A 10,140-nucleotide genomic window follows, 5' to 3' on the forward strand; every position below is an offset into this window, starting at 1 on the left:
ACAGGCTCAGGGGCTGTTGAACTGCACTGTAGGCTTTCAGGCTTAGCTCTAGCTCCCTGTGAGGTGGGAGGGTCCCAGTGCTTGGTCTGCAGCCTGAACCCGGACAGTTACACCATAATTAAACAGCCCCTTAGCCCAAGCTCCATAAGCCTAAATTAGCTGCATAGGCCAGTCATGGGAGTCTAATTGCAGTGTAGACATATCTTAGGAGCCCAAACTTCCAGGCCTTGTGGCTTCTTAGCAGCCTGGAAGCTCTGGGAGCCCCAACTCCCAGGCTGTCCAAGCTGGCTGGCTCATGGCCTCGTGGTCTCCCAGGTTTCTGGGTCACTCTGGGACCTTAAAACCTTGAAAGTTTAAATGAAATATTTGAAATTCCAATTCAGTTGCGAATGTTTAAATTTAAAATTTAGTTGCAGAACACTTTTAAAAAAAAGTCGGACTTTCCCACAAAATGGTAATGCCAGTTTCTGTCCTGCTCGAGTGGGCACAAAAGATCTTTACTGATTGGCTTCCTGCTATAGTTTTAAAGAAAAAAATACACATCCTCATGGTGTGACTCTGCCACTTGCCTCAGATAACTTGACCTCAGTATTTGCAGTAATGTAGGTATTGCACATCGTAAACCTAGGTAATTATTTATAGCTCCATACATGCACACTTTTCAGAACAAAGACTGATAGAGTACTACCTAGGCTAGTTGACACTCTAAAGCCTTGATGGTAGGATGACAAATGGGAATGAGGAAATGAAGGTAGATATTACCACATCCGAGGTAGAAGCCAAACTCGAACAGCTTAATGGGACTAAATCGGGGGGCCCAAATATTCTTCATCCAGGAATATTAAAGGAATTGGCACATGAAATTGCAAGTCCATTAGCAAGAATTTTTAATAAATCTGTAAACTTAGGGGTTGTACCATATGACTGGAGAATTGCTAACATAGTTCCTATATTTAAGAAAGGGAAAAAATGTGATCCGGGTAACTATAGGCCTGTTAGTTTGACATCTGTAGTATGCAAGGTCTTGGAAAAATTTTTGAAGGAGAAAGTAGTTAAGGACATTGGGGTCAATGGTAATTGGGACAAAATACAAAATGGTTTTACAAAAGCTAGATCATGCCAAACCAACCTGATCTCCTTTGAGAAGTTAACAGATTTTTTAGACAAAGGAAACGCAGTGGATCTAATTTACCTCGACTTCAGTAAGGCATTTGATACGGTAATTATTAGCTAAATTGGAAAAGATGGGGATCAATATGAACATTGAAAGGTGGATAAGCAGCTGGTTAAAGGGGAGACTACAACGGGTCACACTGAAAGGTGAACTGTCAGGCTGGAAGGAGGTTACTAGTGGAATTCCTCAGGGATCGGTTTGGGGACCAATCTTATTTAATTTTTTTATTACTGACCTTGGCACAAAAAGTGGGAATGTACTAATAAAGTTTGCGGATTACACAAAGCTGGAAGGTATTGCCAATACAGAGAAGGACCAGGATATCATACAGGAGGATCTGGATGATCTTGTAAACTGGAGTAATAGTAATAGGATGAAATTTAATAGTGAAAAGTGCAAGGTCATGCTTTTAGGGATTAATAACAAGAATTTTTGTTATAAACTGGGGACACATTATTTGGAACTAACAGAAGAGGAGAAGGACCTCGGAATATTGGTTGATCACAGGATGACTATGAGCTACCAATGTGATATGGCGGTGAAAAAAACTAATGCGGTCTTGGGATGCATCAAGCGAGGTATTTCTAGTAGAGATAAGGAGGCGTTAGTACTGTTATACAAGGCACTGGTGAGACCTCATCTGGAATATTGTGTGCAGTTTTGGTCTCCCATGTTTAAGAAGGATGAATTCAAACTTGAACAGGTACAGAGAAGGGCTACTAGGATGATCCGAGGAATGGAATACCTGTTTTATGAAAGGAGACTCAAGGAGCTTGGCTTGTTTAGCCTAACCAAAAGAAGGCTGAGGGGAGATATGATTGCTCTCTGTAAATATATCAGAGGGATAAATAACAGGGAGGGAGAGGAATTATTTAAACTCAGTATCAATGTGGACACAAGAACAAATGGATATAAACTGGCCATGGGGAAGTTTAGACTTGAAATTAGACAAAGGTTTCTAACCATCAGAGGAGTGATGTTCTGGGTGTTACAAATGGTCTCCAGATTTGCTCTGCTATTCTCTGAGTCAGTTGGGATAGGCTAGAGAGTGGAGTAACATTGACTGGCAATACAGTAGATTTTTTTTCCGAGGCTTAGAGCCAAATTCTGCCCCAGAATACATTGTACAATGCAATGACTGGGAATTTAAGCAAGAGATGCTTAAATTGGTTCTCTCACTTACACTAACATTCAGCCACATTCTGTTCCCATGTAAACAATGGGAACAATATGCTTAGGGTTATAACTAGAGGAGGCAATTGGGTGACAGGGAGCAGGGGTAGAGGAATAACTATTTTAATCAAGGAATAAATTAATCTTATTCACCCTACTTCCAGGACCCAAGGTGAAAAGTTAAAACAGGAGATTTAATATTTCCTTTAACATCCATCTTTACTTTTAGACCGCTTTCTCCCCTGTTCCTACAATCCATTCTGCCTGTGGCTTTAAAACTGTAAGAACTATAGAATGGAAAATTGTTTTGTCCCCCTTTGCAACATAAATGTTTAGTTTCTGTTCCTCTTAGGATAATTTAAATGGTCTTAAACACCATTTTGGGGATGATACTTTTTAACCACAGTTAATATTTAATAACCAATACATTCATCATGCAGTAGGAGCAAGTGTTATTGTCCTAAATAAGGGACAATATCATGTTATTGATTTTATGGGGTATGCTGGTTCATAATCTATTAGTTATATGAAAAACAAACCCTGAGAGAGTACAGGATGTAATTATCCTTATCCCACAAAGTGCTAAATTGTGCTGAAAGCATGAGATGCAAGGCTCAAAAACAAACAACAAAAACCCCAAAATGAAATAGCGCTACAGTCTATAGACCCTTTGGACATTTGCATAAATACAGACCCCAGCTCCATTCACCTGAAAGGCTCTCAATGTAGCATTTTTGTGTATTTTATATTGGTCTAATGGCCCCTTATGATAATCCTGCAGGTCTCCTGAAGGGTCCCTTTTAGCTGGCTTGCATTTCAAACAAAGGCAGAAGTCACTATTGTAAAGAAAAAAGAAGCAAGCAGATCTATTCCTAACACTGTCACTGGATGAACTTGGGCAAATCAATAAACCTTTGAGCCTCACTTTTCCATTCTGTAAAATAGAGATAGCAATAGCTATTGCCTTTAGGAAAGTGCTTGGAGATCCTTCTATAGATGGAAAGTTTTACTTTTACTATATATCTGCCTATCGCCCTTTAGAAACAATGGCAGACCCAACTGGGCACGTGCAGCAGGAAATGTTAACTTGCCCTTTAAAAATAGGTCTCTCTCCTTGTACACTTGGCTGCCTCTGGGTGCAGTTCCCACCAGCTTTGCTATATTTTTCCCTAAAAAGATAATCGCTTCCTTGTAAATGAGGGTCTCTCTCTTAAAAATAATAATAAAAAACAAAAATATTATTTTGGTGAAGGGGAGCAAGGTGGACTGTTTGCTCCTCCCTGAGCTCCTCCTCCCCATAACATATTCTGGTAAGGAAGAGCAGCAGGAATATTTCAGTTAAAAGAAAAATCAAAGCTGCTAAATTGTATGGTAGTAACAATGCCTATGACATCCCCTCTGCTGCTAGCAGCCCCGCTCCCAGTTGACTTCCCAACAGACCAACATCCACTACTTTTTGGTAAGTAGATTCTATTTCCTTGTGTAGCCTTTGTGGGACTATTTGATTCTGTCACACAGGTGTATCTCCTTAGGGATCCTTATTGGAATTGCCAGATAGACAGTTAAGACCTGTTTTGGAGGAACTGGTGGGAAGAGGCCATCTAATCTAAAACTCTTTAAATTGAGTAGCTGGTAGAGGCTGGGGTTGGGTTTGACTTTTATTTTAATTAAAGAAGTTCACTCAGTTTCAATATACTGTCCAGTCCAATCTAAAACAAAGTACAATATATTGATAAATGTAACAAATTAAAATGCCAGATTTTGAACATGGTCCCCATCAATATCGGATTTCAAAAAATGTATTTGTTAATTTTTCTTTCTTAAAAATAGAATTACAATATGCAGTACAATATAAAAATGTGTACTTAGCTTTCTGCCCACCACTATCTAGATTTCTGATACCACTCACATACATGTATGTTCTTTACCAAACAGACTCTGTCCATATTATAGAGCTGTAGCTCACAATTTTATCATTATTTTTGTGATCAAGATGTTCTTGCAAGGCACTATCATCCATCTCCACAAATAAATTTTTTATGAATCTCAGAGACTTCCCTCTTCTCAGAATTAGGCTTTTGGTCTAAGCAAGGGCAATAGCGATCCCATGTTTTAAAACATACCTGCGTGGCTTTCACATTCTGTGATGGCGCATTAACGTGACATACAATTGCCTCTCATTTTTACAAGAAATGTTTTATCACTGTTTATAAATTAACAAACATCCACATTATACAGGCTCAAAGCTGGGTGGGAGACATACTTTCATGAAGAATCTCTGGACTCGTGATGCCAAGGCTGCCTACAGCAGATCAGGCCTGCCATGGAAAGGATGGTTACAAATCACTTTGTACTGTATGGTGCCTTCTCAAAGCCAAATCTCTCAGAACAGAGGGTGCTGTGTTTACAACTGCTTGCATAGGGGATGCATAATAAATAAATCAAATAATGGAGAACTTGAAACATTTGTAGTTGAAGTAGTACGTGTTTTTCCTCCCTTGGTATTCTACTGATAAGTAAATTGTCTCATTAGACTGACCCCCCACCTGGTAAGGTAACTCCCATCTTTTCATGTACTATGTATAAATATACCTGCTACTATATTTTCCACTCCATGCATCTGATGAAGTGGGTTTTAGCCCATGAAAGCATATGCTCAAATAAATTTTTAGTCTCTAAGGTGCCACAAGGACTCCTTGGTTTTTTTTTTCAGAAATGTTACCGCTCGTGCTTATTTTCAATTTTAGCCAAAAAACAATGCCTGTGTTCTGACCTTAATAAGAGCATTAATGGTAAAGTCATCCCTAGTCAGAGTCCTATCCTGGAGAGAGCCTAAATTTAAATTAACTGAAGCCTAAATGTGATCCTTGACAGAGGTGTAACCCTTTTCACCCTAATCCATTGTGGAACCAAAAAGAGTACGGAGAAATCTGTGCAAGACCGCTCTTGTTAAGCAACCTCTAGTTCTGAGAGGCGGCCGCAAATATACTCAGTAGGCTGTTGCTCCTCTCTGTTAAGCAACCGTTGTCAAGTCTCTTGAGTGCTTGTTTAAGAGATGTCAGTTTAATGGAGGGGAGTGTGTTCCTCCCAGCACCAGGAGACCATTCAGAGACATCCTGAGACCAAAGGACTAGGTCGGGGGGTAAATAATAAACTCTAGTTGATTTCTTTTTTTAAAAAAAAATGCAGGGAGATAGTAACTTTTCCCCAGCAGTTTTCAAAAAGAGTAGGAGTATTCTTGTCAACTTTTTCTCTCAGTAATAGCCAGTTCTGAGTCCAAAGCTGTAGGAAAGATCTTGCTGAACACATAATGGCTACCACATTTGCCCACAGAGCATTAGTAGTATTTTACTGTAAAATTCTTTGGGCTACCTTGAATATAAAAGCCGCTATAAAAAATTCACATTCTATTCCATAATTACTTGGGAATGTGAGTCACCATTTGAGTACAGAAACGCCTCGAGATGATCCTCTTCTGAGGTTGGCATGGCTGATTTAAGCTGCAAGGTGGTCCTAAGGAATAAATAGTGTCTTCCTAAAGATTTCATGGATCATTTGAGCACTACAGTTCTTTCAGAATAAATGTGCTCCTTAAAGAGGTACATGAATAATTTGAACAGTGAAGTGCTTTGATGGGCATGAAATCTGTTCCCATTGAAAGGGGAATGCACGTGGATCATTTGGTGTGTGTGTGTAACTGTGAGTGTGACATTTTTCTGCCTCTTAAAAATGATACAAGTCTTTCTTTAGTGTATTTACAAGTGACTATTGGGGTGGACTGTTGGGGTTTCTGCGGCATGTCTATACAGGCTCCCCAGAGAGCATGATGGCAAATAAAGCTTTGAAATTGTTCTGTATGGAGTATTACATTTTCAGTGTATAGATGGTGTTGAGTGTAAAATATTTTTGGAGATTCGCTTTGGAGAGTATTTTGCTGAAAGTAATGTGGTTCAATTCTTTTATTTTTCCAAACCATAGATCTTAAGGTGGGGATGCTCTAAGATCCCAATCCAGCAAAGCTGTTAAGCATGTGTGTAATTCTAAGACTGTATTTCCACTGAATTCAGTGGAACTATTCATATACACAGTTATACATGGGTTTAAGCACTTTGCTATCCTGGGGCCTTTTCTTAAAGGACAACTTCAGTAATTATTCTGCTAAGGTATAACAATTTTATTAAATAAGAAACTGCTCTTTCTCAGTATTAAAAAAAACAATAAAACCCCAAAAGTGAGGTCCAGGATTGTCTTAAAAATTAATACATATATATTATTTTAAATTTGCCTTCTGTTTGCTTTTTTTTTTTTTTTTTTTTTTTTTTTTTAGCCTGTAAGGGGAAACTGCCTGTCTGCAAACAGTGAGAATTTCAGGATCAAAATTCAATCTAAAATTCACATGCAAAAACGCAGGCCTCACTGCTGGCTGCGTAAAGGGGAACTTCCCTTACCTAATCTTAACCTCCCCTTCCCCTGTTACCATGTAATTGAGGGGTATGCTACCCCAGAATTTGATCAAGCTAATTGCAGCCATATTGTGTGCAGTCAGCCACCATGAATTAATAAAATAGAACACCACGTAGTTACGGGTTGGACAAGCAGGGCTTTTGGAAGCAAAGTCAAATACTTGCTGCAGGCTTGCAGTTTCTGCTAATCTGAATGAGAGGAGGGGAGAAAAGTGTCAACAAATTTTGAGACTGCTTGAAAATAAGTGGACGGAGACCTTGAGTTTGGGCACCTTTGAGATAGAAGCCTATTATGGCCAAGATTGTTAGGATTGTTTTGTTGATAAGTAGTTGATTGAAGTTGGAAGTGATGACCTAGTAGGGGTCACCATGAGCTATGTGTTTTGTAAAAATGAGTTATAAAAAGACTAGCTAATAGAGTGTACTTTTGGAGCGGTTCTCTGAAGCTATCCTGAGAGATTTTTTTCCTGATCCCCAGCAGCGAAGCAACCGGCCATCGCTGACCTGCTGCTAATTACTCAATACTATCTCAGATTTTAGGTAATTATTTGGGATGTTCTAAACCTATTCCTTATGTTCGTGTGTGCTTAAATGTAATTAATAGTAGTTTTAGATAAGAGCATACTTCCTTAAATCACTCTTTCATCAGCTGGACATGCTGTGTTCCCATTGATTTATTTCTGACACAGCCTGCAGTGATTGTTGTTAGCCTGTCTCCTCTACTGCCCATCTCTCTCCCAGTACAACCTCTCTCCTCTTTCACTCGCATTTTCCCATAGTCTCCTGTCCCCAGCCCACCTGCCTTCACATTGTTCCTGTTTTCCCCTTCACAGTAATGTTCCCTTTGCTGTCACCTATTCCCTTGCACCTCTCAATTTTCTCTCATTCCTCTTCAGTGTCCTCCCTGCACCTCCCTCAGCCATATCTCCTTCTCTTCTTCAAGGGGAAACCACTTCCCACATACTTCTGTCTCCTCATGGTTTTTGTCCAGCCCATTAAACATAGCATCTAGGAGGTGGCCATTTTGCCTGCGTGAGTTGGCAGTTTGGCTTCAGTCTAATTGAAAATAGTGGGAGGTGGTAGCCATTATTACTACTCTTTCCCTTTAGATAGGAGTGAGCAGAAAAAGAGAAATACAGGAAGTGATAGGGGTGTGTGTGTGTGTGTGTGTGCGCGCTTCAGGGCTGAAGCATGTTGATAGTATTTGAGTGATTCCAGTAGAGCCTAGTGTCCCTGATCAAGGCTCCATTATGCCAAATGCAGCACAGACATGAAAAGTCACTAAAGGCTGAGGAAGAAAGAAGCTCTTTACCTTCACTTGTAAAAACATTGACACAAAGTGTTCTTGCACATCCCTGGCTCTTTGATTTTAGCTACGCCCCTGGCTGCACCATACTGCTGCACCTGGGTCTACCTATTGCTGGAGACACAAGATATGAAAGGTTGCTTATGGGAAGAAGATTGTTTTTCCTTTGGACAGGTCTCGGCACTGAGCTCGTGTATAAAAGGTGTACAGTGTTTGGTTTTTTTTGAGAGAGAGTGGTTGTACCTGAAAAGCTTATCCCATCAGAGAACACTATGGAAACTTGGTACTTTGCTTAAATAATAATTATTTGGAGACATCTCCAGTTCAGTGAAATAAAGATTGAAGAATTAGCAGTAATTTAAAGGGGAAAACCTTCTAACCCTTAAAAGAATATTTGTTAAACACCTTAAGAAAACTAGAAAGCTAGTATCTGTCTACATTAGCAATGCTTGTACTACTGTAGTCATGGTCTTGCAAATTCCTAATATAGATGCCCCATACTGGTGTAAAGCAGGGCTCACACTGGTGTGGTTTCCTATGGTGATTAACCAGCGTAAATTACAATCTTAATGAGATTTGAGCAGCAATGTGTCTGAATTAGGGTTTTTCATCAAAGTAAGTACATTAATGTAGTAAATTTGTAAACCTTGCCCACTATTGACAGATCCTAAGTAAAAGGTTAAATTTAAGTAAATAAATGAAACCTAAAAATACCCCCCCCACCTACCCTTTTCCCTCAGAAACAGAGGAAAGTATGGAAATGCAGAGGTAAGATCACTCAAACAGCTTTTCTATTGCAAAATATAGACTCTGGAAATTTTTTTAATATGTGTGTATATGTATATATTTAAAGAAACCCTACGGCTGGATCATGGTTTTTCATTAAAAATTCTGCATATTTTTTTAAAAAAATCTTCTAGTCTCGGTATCAGATACATCATTAGGTATCAAATGTCACTACATGTTCATCACTTATTTATCTTTTATCATACAAAATATCAGGCCCAATTGGACTCCCATTGAAACCAGTTGGAATGCTGCACATGGAGAATCTTCAGAGTTAAGGCAATAGTCTTTCATTTAACAAATATATATAAACCTTTTATTAACATATCTGATACTGAGGGCCTTACCAATGCCTCCCATGCTGCAAACACACACACATAACTGGATTTGCATGATCAGAGTTTAATCATTATTTCCTCTTCTTGGTAAATTATGGCCATTAATAGTACTATCATTTCCATTAATACAAATACAGTAGTTACCAATTTATCCTGTCATTTTTTGCCCTTTGTAAAATTCTAGAAATTACACATTTTCATGAGATTTGATTTTTTTTTCTCACGTGAGTTTCACAAATCTGTACATATCTAACCAGTACTACAGCAGTTGTGAATTTTTTTTTTCATTTTTACAATAAAATGAAACCTCAGACCATATGGAGTTGTTCAGCCTTTTGTAGCAATCAATTCCAAATGATTTTCTATCTCTGAAATTCAGGCTGAAAATCAAATCTAACCTTGCAGCCTTTGTAATGGAAATAACTCTGCAGAGAGAATGATAGTTAGCTATCTCTGAGGAGCTGCTGGTATTTTGTTGTTGTTGTTGTTGTTTTTTTTAATCTATAGACTATATTACAGGTTTGCTGAAATAGTGGTTTGAGCATTGGCCTGCTAAACCTAGGGTTGTGAGTTCAATCCTTGAGGGGGACATTTAGGGATCTGGGGGCAAAAATTGGGGATTGGTCCTGCTTTGAGCATGGTTTGGACTAGATGACCTCCTGAGGTCCCTTCCAACCCTGATAATCTATGATTCCATAATCATACAACAGAAAGTAGTGATAATTTCTGTTAAGTTTGCATACTGAAGCATTCCTCCTTTGTTTATTCAAACCCCTCATTTAAGAAACTTCATTCAGATATTAGGCTTAGCAATTTTTGCAGTACACAATTGGTCACTGCAACCTGGGTGAAAAACCTTTAAGAGCAAATATAGTACATAATTACTAGTTATTTGTAGCC

Source organism: Lepidochelys kempii, chromosome 5 (genome assembly GCF_965140265.1).
Source record: "Lepidochelys kempii isolate rLepKem1 chromosome 5, rLepKem1.hap2, whole genome shotgun sequence".
NCBI lineage: Eukaryota > Metazoa > Chordata > Testudines > Cheloniidae > Lepidochelys > Lepidochelys kempii.